The following is an 18,023-nucleotide window of genomic DNA, read 5'->3' as shown; positions in this document are numbered from 1 at the left end:
CACTCCTGGAGCCAGGAGGACACAAACCAGAGTGACTAAGAGTGGAGCCAGAGCTGGTTCCTCAGAGAGAAATTGAGGTGCATGTTCTAGAAGACACTGAATAACTACTGTGTGGAAAAAGATAGGTGCCTGTTCCAACCCTCTAGGTTGTCACAATTCCAAATTCCTGATTGCAGCGCTCTGAGGGCTTGTTCCTCTTTGATTAAATCCAAGTTCTAAAGAACATACAGAACTGCTCTGAGAGAGTCAATTCAACTAGGACAGCCACTTCAAGTACTGTAGTTATTTTGGTGGTGGTGGTGGTGGGTGTCCCAGGAAAACCAGACATGAGATCAGACAGCTGACCTAGCTATGCCCCTGCCCCTTCAGACTTATGGGAAGCAGTTGGCAATGGAAAAATTATTGAGAGCATTAGTATACTAATGTTATATATTAATGTTACAAATATTGGATTTCTGAAAATGGAAATCTCATGTTGTAACTTGTGACAATAAAGCAACCAGGAGAGAGAGGGAAGTAAATCTACATCCTGTCAATTTAGCTAAGCTGGAACCGGGGTTCCCAGAATTCCTTTCCCTGCAGAGTTGGGGGTCGATTGGGCCACAAGAGGCGCTTCACCCAGGATTTGGAAGGTGGCAGTTAAGTGCCTATTCATTTTACACTCAGAAGGGCACCAGGGACATTGCAGCTCACCACTGTGCTAATAGCTTCTCTGCTGGCTTGCCTGGTGGGCGTGGGACAGTGGCTGGGTCCACCAGCTCCTGCAGATCCTGCCAGGTCTCCTCCTTCAGTTTCCGTGACCCCCAGGACAGGCGTGTGTTTACCCCCAGCTGAGGTGCCGCGGCTCCTGGAAGTCATCCTCGCGTGGAAGTTGGAGGTTTGGAGGTGGGGAGATGCCATCGTGGGTTCCATTCTGTCCTGGAGGGTTCTGGCTCCTCCCCACAGGTTCCAGTTTGTCCTCACTTTCTCCTGCTTCATAAGCCTCTTTCCTTGTCACCCTCCTGCCCTGACACTGCAGGCCCCAGCACCGGTGCAGAAGCATCAGCCTTACATAGACTGTTTAACAAGCTCCCACAATTGCATAAGGTCCTATCCTTCAAACAAGTCCCTTACTCTACCTCCCTCCTAGTGGTTCTGCTTCTCTGATCAAACTCTGCCTGGCACAGGGAGTTAAACATGTAGACTTTTAAGTCCAACAACCTGCCCGTACCACTTCCAACTGAGTGACCTTGGGCAACCTAACCTCTCTGAGCCTTACTTTCCTCATCTGTTAAATGAGAACACTAATCTTTTCCTTCTAGGACTGTTGTGATATAATAAATGAAAATCACTTAACAATGCCCAACCTTCAATAGCATTCAACAAAGTTTTGGGCTGTCAGGTTTTGAGAATAGAATGGAGAACGAGGCAAGCCAGTCCCTGTCCTGACTGTGCTTAGGGCTTAGCGGAGGATACAGGCACGTTAACAAGAGTGTGGGTAGTATTTCTACAAGGAAAGAGTAGCTTCATCTTGGTGAGTGGGTGAGAGGGGCATGTCAAAGAAGGATTCCCAGAGGAGGTGGTTTCTAAACTGAGCCCCAAGGACAGGAGGGAGTCTTCTCTCATTCCAGGAAGAGAGTACTGTGTATGCAAACCTGAGAGGCAGCAGAGAGCCTGGTGGTTCTCACCGTTGTGAGAGTTCATATTGCACGTGCCAAGTGCTGGCCTTGCCAGCCCCCACCCCCCCACCAGTGGGCCCTGTGCCCAGAGCAGGGAGGAGGCGTGGAGGCTGGGGGGTGGGCAGAGCCCGGGACAACAGAGTGCAGCCAGGAGCCACCTAGCCTGGCTGTGACAGTGCCCCTACACTGGAGGTGGAAATATAAGGCTATTCTGTGTTCTAGCAAGTAAATGTGACTTTGTAACATGAGGAAAAGGAAGAAGGGCAGGAAAAAAGGAACCAGATGCTACGAGTTATACAATGTGCCAGTGAAGACCGTGGGGCTGCCCTGTGAGGAGAGGAGGAAGTTGTAATCCCGTGGGTGGGGATTTGCTGAATTGGCGTTTCCTCTCTCTTCTCTGGGACGCGTAGGCACCCCCACTGCTACAGCATTCGAGGCTATTGGGAGGCCAGAAGAACTTTGTATCCAAGTGGTAACAAGGGTAAGACTTGTGGAGGCATCAATAAATTACTCAAAGATAGATTTTAGGGGGAAAAGCCTATCTTATTTTTAAAATGTATCTACATATTTCCTGGAACGGAATGCAAATATCATTTTTTTAAGGATAAAATATGAGCCTTCCAAGAACTGTCTCAGTTGGGGACAGCTGCTTCCTGCTTGTCCCTCAGAGCCAGGTTAGGCAGTACAAGGTCCCTTTGTTCTGACATCGGGAGGGAGGAGAAGGCCAAGAGGCTTCAAGAAGTTTAAGAGAAGTTAAAGGTCCAGGTGAGAGTCAGGCCTGAGCTTGCTTTTCCCTGAAGGCTAGATCTTGCCAGCCCTCCCCTGCAGGACTGGCTATATAATGTGTGGGACCCAGAGCAAAGTGAAACTATCAAGAATGTCAAGACAGTGACAGCAGAGCAGTAAACCAAGCACGGGCCCTTCTGAGCACAGGGCCCTGAGTGACTGGGCAGGTCCCACACCTGTGAAGCTGGCCCGGCCCACTCCTTACCCCTCTTCCCAGCACGTATCCGGGGCATCTCCGAGGCAGAGCAGCCGCTGAAGAGAGGAGAGGGAGAGACTTTCGCTTAGTTTGTCCTATTTGTAATCTTTTCAGGTCTCCCAAATAGCCTCTGCCTTTTCTGAATTATTAGGAAGAGAGTAGACAGGGCAAGATTCCACCTTGTCAGTTAGTCCTGCAGGAGTTCTTGATGGCTGCCTCAGTTACCCCCTGAAAGTAGGGAGGGAAACTGTGGCTATCACGGGTACTTCCTCTGCGCTTACGGGTGGGTCTGAAGAATGCAAAGCTCGAGCTCCACTGCCTGGATCATATCCTGGTCTGTCTGCATGATTCCGGCTGAGGCTGGATGGCAGATTATCTTCATCCAAAATGTACAGGTGACCTACCCAAACCACTGTTTCTCAGGAAGGTAATGTCAGGCAGGAGGGATAGGTACTGGCTCACAGAAAACAGCTTTCTCTGTAGTTAACACCGTGGGACCCAGCCCAGGACATTCACACACTTTGCTCCAACAGAACATCTGACTCAATATTAGATGACGAACTCAAGGCATCACGCTTCACGAGACTGGATAATAAAGAGCCTTCTTCAGCATACATGTTTTTTTCTCTTTCTTTTTAAGCAGGAATGGAAGAAGAACCTGAGGATCTCCTTCTGTGATTAAAAATCTTACAGAAACAGTTCTTTCTTATTTCCATGCCTGGAAAATTTTTCCTTCTGACTCTACCTGTTAGAAATCTCTCTAGCCGTCGAGACCTATTTTAGAAGCCACAATCTTTTCAATAATATTTTCTGACAGTCAGAGCCCAATATCCTTTGTTTATCTTTTTCCTACGTATTTTGTAACATATTCTAAGATGTTTGGTCTACGTAAGCATTTAATACATATACTTATCTTTCTCTATTTTGAATTCATTTATTCACAAATACTGAGTTAAGTGCCTTCTCCAGCCAAGACACAGTCAGTCCCTGCCCTTGTGGTGCAGCTGGTGGCAGACAGTTCTTGTTAGCCTTTTGAAGACAGGGACTGCTTGTGACTCATCCCTGTGTCTCCTTCAGTAGCAAGGACAGCCTCTTCCCCTTACTATCTGCTCAATAAAAGTACTTGTTGAATTAAATGGAATGTGATACGATTATCAGTAGCACTTTGTGACAAATGAAAGAAAAAGCTGTCACAATTCTAGACAAATGTTTTGGGATTTGTTGTGGGATTTGTTATAACATGAATGACTTAACCACGGGAGTCATGGCCGTGTGTTTATGGTGGCTTTGTTGGCATTACAACATCGAAATTCATCAGGCATGAGGTGTCCCCAGCCACAGGTTTTCTGTTTTTGTTAGGCTTTTTACAATTGTTTTATTGGTTATTCCTTCATTATGTCCTGCAGAGCCACTCCATAAAGTTATTCATGCTGGTTTTTTAGGAGCTCTTTCATGGCATTTCAAGATTTATGAGCTGTGTAGGTGGTGATGAAAACGTCACAGCATTTTTTTGTGGTTGTGTATTTTCTGTGTGCCACATTGTTTAGAAAAACTTAAAAACCTTTAAGACCATTGTATGCCCCTAGTCCAGTCCAACTTTGGGTGTTGTCCAACTTGGGAGCCTATGGCGTGTGTTCCTTCAACCCCTCTCTGCGTTCCCATCTCTCTGAAACTGCCCTGTCCGGGCTGCCAAAGAGCTCCAACGATCACGTGTCTGTCTGCCTCTGCCGCAGCCTCCATCGGCGCCAGGCACCGTTTACACTCCCTCTGCTTGAAATGTCACCCAGCCCCATGGCTTTCTTTAACTTCCCTCTGTCTGCCAGTGACTCCAGATTTAAATTTTTATCCCCGACCTCTCCTCTGTGTCCCAGACTTCCATATCTAAGCACTCACTTGATATCCCTACTTGGATGTCTAATAGGCATCTCAAACTTGACATTTTTAAAAAGCATAACTCTTGATTTTCCCCTCAAAATCATTCCACCCCATCCCCCCAACCCCCAGCTTGTCCATCTCAGGAAATGGCACCACCTCACATTGCTGCTCACACCAAACCCCAGGAGTCACCTTTGGCTATTCTCCCCCGAGGCCCCGTGTGCAATCCACCAGGAAGTTCTGTGGACTCTGCCCCCAAGGTGTCTCCTGACCCTGTCTGTGCTGACACCCCCACTGTGCCATCCTGGCTCCAGCCACCATCGTCTCTGTCCTAATCCCTCCCTGCTTCCTCTCTGGCACCTATAGTCTAGTCACAACTCAAATGGCCAACGGTTGTTTTAAAACACAAGCAGAACATGTCCTTTCCATTCCAATGACGTCTAATCACACGCAGAATCAGACCCAAAGCCTCTTCCTGGCCTCGGAGACCCCACCTGAACTGGCCCTGCCTGCCAGCCTCATGCCCTTAGTAACACTGCATGTAGCCACAGTATGCCCTGGGCACGTGGAGCCTCCTCTCACAAGGGCCACTGCTCCTGCTCTGCTTTGTGCCAGACACATTCTTCTTCTAGACCATCCATGTCTGGCTCCTTCTTATCATTGAGGTCTCTACCTCAATGCCACCCCCACAGAGAGGCCGTCTTTGACCACTCAGCTATAGCTCCCAGCCTGTGCCCCAGCAGTCACTTCCTCACATGTCATCATGTCTTATCTGCATCACAGCACTTAATATTACTAAATATTTTCTTTTTACTTATTTATATACCCCAACCTTCATCCCTAGAGTATAATAATCTCCATGAGAATAGGGACCTGGTTATCTTGTTCGAGGTCATATTCCCAGAACCTACAGCAGTCCCTGGCACAAGGTAGGTCCTCAGGACATGTTTGATGATTGAAAAAAATGAATGAATTAATATCTTTTAGAAAGAGCCAGTCTTGTACATAGGCTGCCACCTAAATTATGAGACTCAGAGGTGTTTCAAATCTCCAACAGCCTAGTGAGAAATTTTAGACTCTTTCCAGTGGCCACTGTCTTCAGGTATCAGTTATTGTAAAAAATATTACCTAAAGGAGAATAGAGATCTTGGGTTACCCTGTTAATACTCTAATTCATTAAAACATGAGACTGAGTTAGTTTTCAGATTATTTTTGTCTTGGAAATCAGAGGGCCCAGGACCAAAGAAAAATAAATTATAATGGAAGTATGAAAGGGAGAACATGAAAAGTTGGCTACATGGGGACAGTACCCAATCAAGACAGCTATGGAAGGACAAGGCAAGGTGGCTCACACCTGTAATTCTAGCACTCAGGAGGCCAAGGCGGGAGGATCACTTGAGGCCAGGAGTTGGAGACCAGCCTAAGCAAGAGTGAGACCCTATCTCTACAAAACATAGAAAACATTAGCCGGGCATGGTGGCTTACGCCTGTAGTCCCAGCTACTCAGGAGGCTGAGGCAGGAGGGTTGCTTGAGCCCAGGAGTTTGAGGTTGCTGTGAGCTATGATGACACCTCTGCACACTAGCCCAGGCAACAGAGCTAGACACTGTCTCAGAAAAAAAACAAAACAGATACAGGTAAAACATTATGAGGAAGGAAGAGATTTTTCCCTGAGGGGCCAAAATTGGAGAAAGGGTGAAGAAAGGTTTGCTTAGTACTTGCTAGTGTTGTGTTAGGTGCTTTTGGGATAAGGAGGAAGTGAAACACAAACTTTGGACCTCACAACCTTCTGAGAAACCTGACTTTATAGTGATTTCTGGTGAGGATGAGCGTGTTTAATAAACAAGGCACAAACATTTAGCTCAGCTATAGCTCTGGTCTTCTCTCCCAATAGCAGTTTATTTCTTTCCTTTACAAGCAAAAGTCAGTTAGCTTCCGGGTTTATAAAATTCACTAAAACATACAAATGTAAAAGCAAATTTTACCCTGCTGATTTGGAAGGGATTCTGGTAAGAATTCTCAGATAAAGATACAAATACGTTCTTTGTTCATTTCCATGAACGGCCTTTTTATGGCTTTTGAAACCTAGTCTAAATCAGTAAAAGTAAGAATTCGTGTTTCTGATAGGTGTTGGCCTTGTAAAACTGGAAAAAAAGAATCACATTTTCTATAACATATGAATGCACAAGTGATCCATTCTTTGGCTCAGGATGGAAACATTTATTTTTGGCACTCTTGCTTCTTCTTTCTGCATTTGCTACACAGATTTTTCTCAATGAGATATAGACATTGGATGAGTTTCATTCACAAGGAAACACCAAGATAAATGGGGTGACTAACGTCCAACTATTTGAAACTTGTAAATATTTATGAGAAAATTATAACCATCTTTGGGGGAATTTCTCTCTGAAACTTGGATGTAACTTGTGTGCTCTAGGCTTCTCTTTAAATGGCGGATTAGTATTGCAATGCTACATGGCAAAATCAGTATGAAAATGTTGTATAAAATAGCTACATTGAATCTTGAATAAAAGGGACAATGCTTCTTCTCTTCTTGTAGGACCCTTCCCCCTGCTGAGCCTAGAACATCGTATTATGGAATCAGTGACCTAAGTCCCAGACCAGCTAGATAATGTGCAGGGCCCAGTGCAAAATGAAAATATAGATTCCCTTGTTAAAATTCTTAAGGATTTCAAGACGACAACTACAGAACATTAAACCAAGCAGAAGGCTCTTCTAAGAGTGTGGGGACCTATGCAACTGCACAGGTCTCAAGCCCAGGAAGCTGGCCTGGCCTGAGTCCTTCTTTTAGACCCTTTTAGTGTGACTTGTTCAGGTGAATCAACCATTCTGAACCTACCTTGCCCTGTCTGCAGAACAGGTGAAAAGAATGGTGTCTTTTTAACTAATCATGCTGATTACCTATAAACAACTCAGGGAGGAAATCAAATTATTTATATATTATAATCTTCAAGTAAAAGAAAATAAAACCTTAAAACAATTTCTCCTGACAAGGATTTCTAATTTAAACTTGGAGCTCTTTTGGTAGGAGCTTCAGAATTGCTTCCGCATATTAGTGCCAAATATTTCCAAATATTTACTCGCCCATGCAAATATTTTAACGATTCCCCTCTAGTCTGGTGCTTTCCATGTCTGGCAGATCATCATAAATAACTGAGGGAACATTTAAAAATACATATTCCTGGGCCCATTGCAAACATATGTAATCAGAACCTCCTGGGCCTGGGTTTCCAGTGGGAAACAGAAAACATATAAAACATCCTTTTTGGCTTACTCATCTTGACTTTTTAGTATACCCAACCAGGGAGGTGAAAAAGGCTATGCAACTCAGTATTGGGTACCATCATCCTCGGTAAAAATTAGGCAAGTTTGTTACTGTCGATGTACTGGGATGATACTGTAAATTGCTATCACTCCCAGATGGGGTGCTCAGGGACAGTGGCCTGGAGGATTGGAGTAGAAACATCAGAAGGATGAGAAGAATTATGAGAAAAAGAATGAAAATACCTGTACTCTTTTAATTCTTTTTTTAAATTTTATTTTAGATGGAGTCTCGCTATGTTGCCCAGGCTAACATTGAACCCCTGAGCCCAAGTGATGCTCCCTCCTCAACCTCCTGAGTAGCTGGGACTGCAGGTGCATAATGCCGTTTCTGGCTTATGTATATTTTATTTTTAAAACAACTGAATAAGCTGGAAAGCCACCATAAGTATACTTAAATCAGCAATTTTTTTTTTTTTTGGAGACAGAGTCTTGCTTTGTCGCTGCAGCTAAAGTTCAGTAGCGTCATCATAGCTTGCTGCAATCTTAAACTCCTGGGCTCAAGCAATGCTCCTGCCTCAGTCTCCCGAGTAGCTGGGACTACAGACAGGCACCACCAAACCTGACTAATTTTTTTTTTTTAAATCTTTTGTAGAGACAAGGTCTTGCTCTTGCTCAAGCTGGTCTTGAACTCCTGACCTCAAGAGATCTTCCGTCCTTGGCCTCCCAAAATGCTAGGATTACAGGTGTGACCCACCATGCCTGGCCTAAATCAGTAATTTTTTAAAAAAAGTTTACATTAAGTGTTTAAAGTGTTTCATAGTCTTTTTAAAGTAGTTTTTTAAAAAAATTGTGGTAACATAGGCCGGGCTCAGTAGCTCACGCCTGTAATTCTAGTACTCTGGGAGGCTGAGGGGGGCGAGGATTGCTTGACCTCAGGAGTTCAAGACCAGCTTGAGCAAGAGCAAGATGTCATCTCTACTAAAAATAGAAAAATTAGCTGGGCATGGTGGCGCGGCTGTAGTTCCAGCTACTTGGGAGGCTGAAGCAGGAGGATCACTTGGGCCCAGGAGTTTGAGGTTGCAGTGAGCTATGATGAGGCCACTGCCCTCTACCCAGGGCGACAAAGCAAGATTCTGTCACAAAAAAAAAAAAAAAAATTGTGGTAACATAACGTAAAATTTACCAACCATTTTTTAAGTCTACAGTTCACTGGTGTTAAATACATTCACATTCTTGTGTAACCAATCTCCAAAACTTTTCCATCTTGCAAAACTGAAACTATGCCTATTAAACAATTCCTCATTTCCTCCCCACCCCCAGCCCCTGGCAATCACCATTCTACTTTCTGTCTCTATGAATTTGACTACTCCAGATACCTCATACAAGTGGAATTATACAGTATTTGTCTTTTTGTGGCTGGCTTATTTCACTTAGCATAATGTCCACAAGCTTCATTCACATTGTGGCATGTGTCAAAAATTTCCTTCCTTTTTAAGGATGAATAATAATGGTCCATTGTATGCCACTGTAGAGGAGGAAAAAATTTTTTTCCTCTACCTTCTTAGGTTCAGTATCTGGGGCCCTGCAAATTAGACTGACAAAAGACAGATTAACAGGAAGAAAATTTCATTATCATGTATGTACGCAGAGGCCTTCATAGAAAAGGAAGGTGCAGAGAAGGTAGGCCTAAGAGGTTGTACAGCATTTTGACAGTGGTAAATTGTAGACACGTGACAAGACAAAGGACCAGGGTAGGGGTGGGGCTGTTCCTCGGGGTGGTAACTTGTGGGAAGGGAAATATATGTGGAAACTAATGGAACAGAAGGGTGGTTTAGTTGGGTTTGTCGTGTGTATTACTCTCAGTGAGGTCTTTGGGCTCATGAGAATCTAGAGTCCTCTCTAGTGGTTAAGAGTTATTCTCTTTTTCCTGGTAAGGGACAGGGTGACACCTTTACAAATCGGAATTCATGTCCTGCTTTTAGCCAGATAGGGGAGGGCAGAGAGCTTTTTTCTGTGTCTGCTGTATCTTACTTGCCTTTAGTGCAACATAATCCTTATGGCAAAGCAGCATGTTTTGGGGTGGTGTATTCTGGCCCCTGTCACCACATTTTGTTTATCCATTCATTCACTGATGGACACTTGGGTTGCTAGTCTTTTTTGTTTTTATACTTCCAACAGGCCTGTTAACAGAAAAACTTCAGACTAATTACATTTAGCAGAGTTTAATTGAGCAAAGAACAATTTGAGAATCAAGCATCCCCTTCTTCCCCCAACCAGAATAGGTTGCGAGCAGCTCCAGGGCTGCTGCGTGGTTGCAGAGAGTCTGTGCACAGAAAAGGGACAGTGACTATAGAAAAGAGAGGTGCAGGAAAGCTGGATTGGTTATAGCTTGGCTTTGCCTTATTTGAACACAGTTTGAACAGCCGGCAGCCTGTGAGTGATTGAGTACGTTTCTGTGATTGGCTGAGCCTTGGCTACTCATGACAAGATTAGGTTCCAGTCTGTTTACACATCCGCTTAGATTAGGGTTCACTATGCATGGAGAACCCCTTAGGCCAAATTTAAAATATGTAAGGAGGCAGCTTTAGGCTAAACTTTTAACAGGCCTTATGAAGACATGCCTTTGAAACAAGTGTAGTGCCCTCCCCAAACAGAATTCTGCTGAATAAAATTTTTCCATTGTTACCAACAGCAGATTGTGTTTTGGCTGCCAGGTTAAAAAAAGCAAGTCAAACAATCATTACATAAATAATCCAAAACAATAATCTGAAAACTTGTTTGAGAAAGGTCATCACCTCTCTGAGAGTTGCAGGGTCCCCATCTGTAGAGGCTGGCTGAATAGTGGTCTTGACTTATCTTTGCGACTCATTTGCAGCATGGTAGCTTGGAACCAGGAATCAATGAATGGAAGGCCCAGCAAAGAAGAAATTGATTTTGAAGACCATTTTTCTTGCCAATATGACTTCATGGAGAAATGACATTCATGAAACTCAAATGGAATCTTTACATACATGTGCTAGAGTTAAGGAAATCCATGAACTTTCCATAGACATCCTGAATATGCTGTGTATTGCAGCTCCAGCCTTCCAGCCAGTTCCTTTGCTTCCTTTTCCCTCCACCTCGTCCTCTTTGATCAGAAATGCACATGACTTCAGCATTGTCTGAGGCTTTTGCTTGCCTGTGTAAGGGAAATAAACAAGACCTGTCCTAAGGAAAGGTGTGGCTCATTTGGGGTAGAAGGATAAGGAAAAAAGAGAGGGGATGGCTTAGGTCAGAAATCTGTATGGAACATATTACAGACTTAGGTAAGTGAATAGATATATCTTAACATCTGAATTGATATGTGGGACCTCACAGAAGTCAGCCAGACTGTTGAAGGGAACTGGCAGAAGTTGGACACATAGAGCTTGCTTCTATGTCTTGAGCTGAGCTAACTTGGGCATGAATTTGCTCCTGTGAGTCTACAAAGCATGTAGAAAAGTCAAATAATAAATACACTGGATGCCAATGCCAATGAGCTCTGAGCTCTGCTGCTTCCCTGGTGGTACCATGAGGTGGGCATCGTGCAGGCTGTCACCGTACTGGGAAACACCGCAGCATTAAGATCTACTGGCTTTTACGAGCTTTTTCCAAACAACATTGGATCCTTTTCTTCAGCTGAAGTCATGAATACTTTGACCTCATAACAAGTGTCCTTAGCCAAGATCCTGAACTTTGAGTAGTGAGACACTCTGTCTAAATAATCTAGTAGACTTTTAGTTCAAATAGAATCTCTTCAAAAGAGATCCTAGGACCAGGGCTGAGAAAAGGTTGCCACTGTGCAGAAACATCCCCAGGCAAATTGTCAAGTAGATGGGTTTCTTTTTTAATTCCTCTATCTCCCCAGAGAAGATTTGGAAACTTGGGTTATCAGGAATGATGAGCCTCCCACCTCAAATTCACAAATATTTCCCTAAACACAGATAATACAAAATTTTCATAATGCCATCAGACATGATTACTGTAATTATCAAAGTGCTGTCAAATGGTGCACAAATGTAAGATGTCAAACATTTAAACCAAAACCCTTCTCCCATTGTGAATTTAGATTGAGGCTTTAGCTAAATACTTAGCTGAGCATTTGATGTCTTACCATGGACCTTGTATTTAATACACCCTTAAAAAAGCACACCAAAAAGAGGACAAATGTTTATGAAGGCAGCTGGAGCTCTTCTTTCTTAATGGATCTTAAGGCAATGGGCTTCCCTGGGTTTCACAGGCATTAGCTAATGTGGCTAATTAGCTAAGGGTGTACATTAATAATTTATTTTATTTTATTTTTTGAGACAGGGTTTTTCTTTGTCTCCCAGGCTAGAGTGCAATGGTGTCATCATAGCTCACTGTAACCGCAAACTCCTGGGCTCAAGAGATCCTCCTGCCTCAGCCTCCCAAAGTGCTAGGATTACAGGTGTGAGCCACCACACCTGGCCTATATTAATAATTTAAAATAGAAATACACTTGGAACTGGTTTCCTGTTGGGTCATATTTGTCAATGAAAGAAGGAAAAGGTGATTTTTTTTCCTGTACCCTCCCAGAAATGCAGGCAGGCTTTTGTGTTCTGGAGTTCTGGGCTCTCTTACCTCCATGTGTTTCATACCATTCCTTGCCCCAGTCCAGACCCTGGGTGGCTGAAGCTACAGGGCCTTGAAGACTGAAGGTTTATTTTCTGGAGAGAGTAAAACAGAGAATGTCTGCTCTGGGAGATGCCAGGCACAGTTGAAGGAATGGTATCCTCTGCAGGAAGCACAGGTGTGGTGGCTGCTTGCATACTAATGCCCGTGGTGCAGAAACTCCCAGACCTCTCTCCATGCTGAGCTCCCAGAATCTAACGGTTTGCCAGACCTTGCCCTCTAGGCAGGAGATTGGAAGACTCTTCTCTGGGACATTTCTAACCAGCCCAAGTGGAAATACTTTAAAATACTAACGTGGGGCTTAGGGATGGGAAGGAGGACAGCTGACAAATAGTTCACGCAAAGCATCCCAGACCTAGAGGGAAGATCAAAATTAATAAGCCTCAGCTTTGAACTGCCACTCAGCTTTTAGTCTCTCACCCTTAATCGGGAGCTTTAGTAAGGAAAATAGGCAACATTATTGTCCTCCATGAGCTTACATTCTAATGGTGGCGGGGGTGGGGGAGAAGAAAATAAATAAAATATGTAGTATGTTAGAGAGTGATAAATGCTTTGGATAAAAAATCAGGTGGTGGGTATTTTGAAGTGTCACTTTAGGAGAGTATCGCATTAGTGGCTTAAGTTTGGGCTGGGGAGGGAGATGACACAGGTGAGTCCATTCAATCCACCCTCTTCACCCGGAAGCTTCCCACCTGAGCTTTCAGTTCCTGAAACTAACCTGCTGGTTCCGGCCTTGAGGCCGTGGCTGTATTCAGTGCCCTTGATCTGGAACACTAGACTCCTCTGTTCCACCTTGCGTGCTAACTGCTGTAGAAGAAAGACATTTGAGGTCGTGCCTAAAATTAATTGATTTAGCCTCGCCTATTTATTTTCATTTGCATAAACTATGCAAGAAGGAAAAAGCTTCAGATATTTTCCTTACACCAAAAAAATCCACAGGCTTTTATGTGGGTTGAGTTGATTATAACAGCTTCAGTGAGGTTTTACTGGTTAATTATCACAGGGCTGGTGAGCAAGTTTAACCTCACATGACAGTTTACAACCTCAAGCGAACAAACACGATTCTCTACAACAACATTCTACAGTGTAGAATGTAGTTCTACAGTACAAACATTCACAGTCTCCAACAGCCCTTCAAATCACAAAAACATACCTCTGATTACTGCAGGGACACTCTTTGCCCATCTTAGTAGATAGAGAGAAACTTCAGTTCATGATTACAAGGTACAGAATAATCCTAGATTTAACTTACATGCAATGGTAAAATGTGTGTAAACATTCCCTAACCTGCTTCTGTATTTTTTCAATCAGAGGGTAATGATTAATCCAGTGAAGTTAAAAGCACCTCTGTCACAACTCAAAGTTTCTTATTAAGCACCATTGAAACACCTATGGTCTTAACTGGAATTCAAAACGAGAATTTTGGAATTCAAATTCCAAATATCTGGCATTCAAAATGATTTAATTTCACCCTATATTCTCAGTTTAGTAATCATTCCTCCAGGAAGCCTTTCCTCATCTCCCAAGAAAGGAATTGCAACCTCTACTCCCTCATTACCTCCTGCCGGAAGATTAGGACATTGGAATCGCCTATTTCCTTTCTTTGTACACCCATGTCCTCGACACTTCTGAGAGCAGGAATAAAGTTTGTCTTTTTCTCGATTTAATTTCCAGGGCTCAGTATAGGGGCCAGCCTTTGGGCGGCACAAAATAAATATTTGTTGATTAAAGACTAAATATATAAATGAACAAAAAATTAAGTGTCATGATAGGGAATTTTTAAATATCAGTTGTTAACTATTATTTATTTAAATGTTCAGTTAAATTTAAAATAACATTTAGGATGCAAGAGTAAAAAATTGAGTGTTGGGAGGCTGGTCACAGTGGCTCATACCTGTAATCCCAGCACTCTGCGAGGCCAAGGTGGGAGGATCGCTTGAGGTCAGGAGTTTGAGACCAGCCTGTGCAAGAACGAGACCCCATCTCTACAAAAGATAGAAAAATCAGCCAGGTGCGGTGGCTCACGCCTGTAATACTAGCACTCTGGGAGGCTGAGGTGGGAGGATCTCTTGAGCCCAGGAGTTTGAGGTTGCAATGAGCTGTGATGACACCACTGCACTCTACCTGGGGCGACAGAGCAGAGACTGTCTCAAAACAAAACAAAACAAAACAAACATAAATGTTGCCTCTGTTCAAATGTCACTTTCTCAGTGATGCCTCCTTTGACCATCCTATATAAAAGTGTACCTGAATCACTTGCCCTCCCTTTACTCTTCTTCTTTTCCTGGTGCTTACAGAACCACTGCATTATATATTTCATCTGTTTTCCCTATATATGGAAGCTCTATGAGAGCCGGGATCTCACTTTATTATCACTGGATCCTCAATGCTTAGAACGGTGCTTAGCACACGGTAGCAGCAAATTTAACTTTTAATTTACATTAGGAAAGGCTAATGTTAATGGTGAGTAATTGCTGGGGTGAGAATAGAATTAATTTAGGATTTTTTTTCACAAGAAATGCACCAGCTGTTATTGAAAGTCCAGTGCTTTTGAAACCTATTTGGCCACAGCCCATAGTAGAGCTTTTACACAGCAACCTTGGACATCTACTTGAAGTAATACTTATCTTTATTACGTGCAATGCTCTTTTCTTCTTTTTTTCCTTCTTCCTTTTCCCTTCCATTCTATTTCATTAAAAAGAAAAGCCAGTACAATCCACTAAACTGATTTCATGACTCACTAATAAGTCATGACTCACAGTTGAAAACACTGATTTAAAATGCTTTCATGTAATAAAATACTCATCTCATGAAAACAAAATAATGACTACCTTCACTACGGCACTACAAGCATGTCCTGAAAGTTTCATGATAGCTCTCATGATGGCTGAAAATAGACCGAGAACTACTTCCACCTCAGTCAGCTTATTTTATTTTATTTTTTAGGTCTGTCGGACCACAACGCAATCCAATTTTTTTCCAGAACAATTTTGTTTATTCAGCGTTGCTCATAAAGAAATTTTATGCTGTATAAATGAAATTTCTTAAAGTAATAGCCCAATATATTATTAATAGTTGAAATTACTTTTATGTCATTTAGAAAAAAAGGAAATTTAAAAATTCTTATATTTGAAGTATCAGCATGAATGAAAAATATCTTTGGCAGCAAATGATAAATTTGTAGGGCATTGCATTTTTGTACATATCTTAAAACTTTTCTTCATTTTATGATAAGATAGCACTTTAGATGGGAGAAGATTTTAGACCCTGAGTTTTGATATGAGATTATATAATAATATATTCTCTAGGAGTGAAAAAAATTATATCAGAGTAATCATCATGGTAGTTAGCGTTCATTATTACTGAAAAGGAAATGTTCCTTTTCAGGCAAAAAAGCATATGCAATAGTACATAAAAGAGGAAATACAAATGGCCAAACAAAATATAGAAAAGTGTTTAATTTCACTGCAAATGAAAATAAATACAAATTAAAACAACAGTAAACAAAATTTTAATCTCTCAAAATAGCAAATAATTTTTAAAAATATGTCTACTCATTTATTTAAATGAGATGCTTAATATGAATGAGGGTACAAGGAAGTGGCCATTTGTACATTGGTGGGGCTGAATATTGCTATTTTACAACTCTTTTAGAAAATAATTTTGTAACCTTGACTTAAAAATGTTTATTATGGTAATTCCACTGCTAGGAATCTATCCTAAGGGCATCGTCTGAACTTTTGAAAAATTTTTTTCATAAAATTAGTAATCATAATACTATAGTTCTTAAAATATCAAAAAATGAGAAATAAGGTTTATATAATAATTGCATAATCACATCTTCAAATATTATGCTGCCATTAAGATGAGGTTTACAAGAGTTTTTAATACTATTAGGCAATGCATACTGTTATAATGTTACATGATGAAACAGGACACAAAATATTTGTAGGGAATCTTCCTATATGCCAGACAATGTTCTAGAGCAGTGATCCCCAACACTTTTGGCACTGGGGACCGGTTTCATGGAAGACAATTTTTCCATAGACTGCGGAGAGGGGGGGTGGTTTCGGGATGATTCAAGCATATTACATTTATCGTGCAGTCAAACCTCTCTGCTAATGATAATCTGTATTTGCAGCTACTCCCCAGTGCTAGCATCACTGCTTCAGCTCCACTTGAGATCATCAGGCATTAGATTCTAATAAGGAGCACATAACTTAGATCCCTCGCATGTGCAGTTTACAGTAGGGTTCGAGCTCCTCTGAGAATCTAATGCCACTACTGATCTGACGGGGGCAGAGTTTATGTAGTGATGGGAGCAATGGGGAGTGGCTGTAAATACAGATGAAGCTTTGCCCACTCACGCCAGCTGTTCACCTCCTGCTGTGTGGCCCAGTTCCTAACAGGCCACAGACCGGTACCAGGCTGCGGCCCCAGGGTTGGGGACTGCAATCGTAGAGAGTGTTTTAACTCAGTGCTTCCATTTAAACTTGTCTCATCTAGTTTTTTTTTTAACTTGTAGATGTATAAAATTGGTTTTCCAGCTGAATTCTGAAAATAGTGAAACTGTAACATTTCTTGATGTAAAGGTCTAGAACAAGAGACAGAAACTATGAAACATTCACTTTTTACCCTTGGACATGTTGCTATTTTAAGAGAGCATGAAATTGGCCTCATATTCACCAATCAACTCTTTTCTAGAATATGTTGAGTTAAGACAAATACTTTGGGGAATGGTTGGTAGGCTGTTTTGTTATTCTGGACACTAAATTATGGAAAGTTGACAAATGGGTGAAATTCAGGGCAGCATCTAGAGAGGAAAAAATTGATGACTTATGTAACTTAACCAGCTGTAGCTAAAGATGAACATGTATTAATACATTGGAAATCTGTAAGCATCATCTTCCCTCACCTGTGTCTCTTCTCCCAAGATCCATGCACAACTCCAGACTTTATGTCCCAGTGTGTGGCTTCTCTCCTTAAAGGTTGCCTGAGTATAATTGTACTGGTGTAAAAATGTCCTTGTGAGTAACTGCCTTATTCATCAGCCCTGACATAAATAAATCTTGAGTTCTACCAGCTGTGGTCAGAGCCGGTTCTGAGCCTGGACCACTCAAGCTCAGCAGGTTGGTAGCGTGACAAGAGACACAGAGTTGCGTAATAGCAACTTGAGCAACTAGACTCCAGTAGACAGACAAAGCAGCAGTTTAATGATGATATTTTTTTCCTTTAAAGGCAGGGAAATCTAAGCAGCTGTTTTATTCTTAGAGAAATTCTGTGGCAGGAATTGGAAGAAGTGTTTCTTATTTTGCACCTAAAAATATGATTATTTTGGCTGAGGATTGCCTACTGTTGCAAATTTAATGTTAAAGAAAATCAGAAATGTTTGATTTTGTTATATTTTTTGTTGAAGGTATATCTTTTTTTTACTATTTTTTTTTAGCTACCTCTACCTACATTTCAATGAAGGTATATCTTTAATAGAAGATGATGTGATGAATATTAATGTATTAAGGGCCCAAACTGCATTTTTTTCTGAAAATTAGACTG

At 42.1% G+C, this 18,023-nt stretch overlaps 1 long non-coding RNA gene across 2 annotated transcripts; it reads right to left on the bottom strand.

The window, feature by feature from the left end:
* Nucleotides 1-10,005: 10,005 nt before the first annotated feature.
* LOC123640658 lies at nt 10,006-13,717 on the bottom strand. Of its 2 annotated transcripts, XR_006736014.1 has the most exons (3): nt 13,624-13,717; nt 13,189-13,277; nt 12,445-12,505 (listed from the first exon to the last, which is right to left on the bottom strand). It is a non-coding gene; the product is annotated as an uncharacterized LOC123640658 (long non-coding RNA). The 2 variants fall into 2 exon arrangements; XR_006736013.1 differs by lacking the exons at nt 12,445-12,505; nt 13,189-13,277 and adding an exon at nt 10,006-10,977.
* Between the last annotated feature and the right edge of the window lie 4,306 nt (nt 13,718-18,023).

This window comes from Lemur catta, chromosome 6, assembly GCF_020740605.2.
Source record: "Lemur catta isolate mLemCat1 chromosome 6, mLemCat1.pri, whole genome shotgun sequence".
Classification (NCBI taxonomy): domain Eukaryota; kingdom Metazoa; phylum Chordata; class Mammalia; order Primates; family Lemuridae; genus Lemur; species Lemur catta.
Note: the sequence above shows the minus strand (reverse complement) of the source record. Positions and strands in the feature narration are given on the sequence as shown.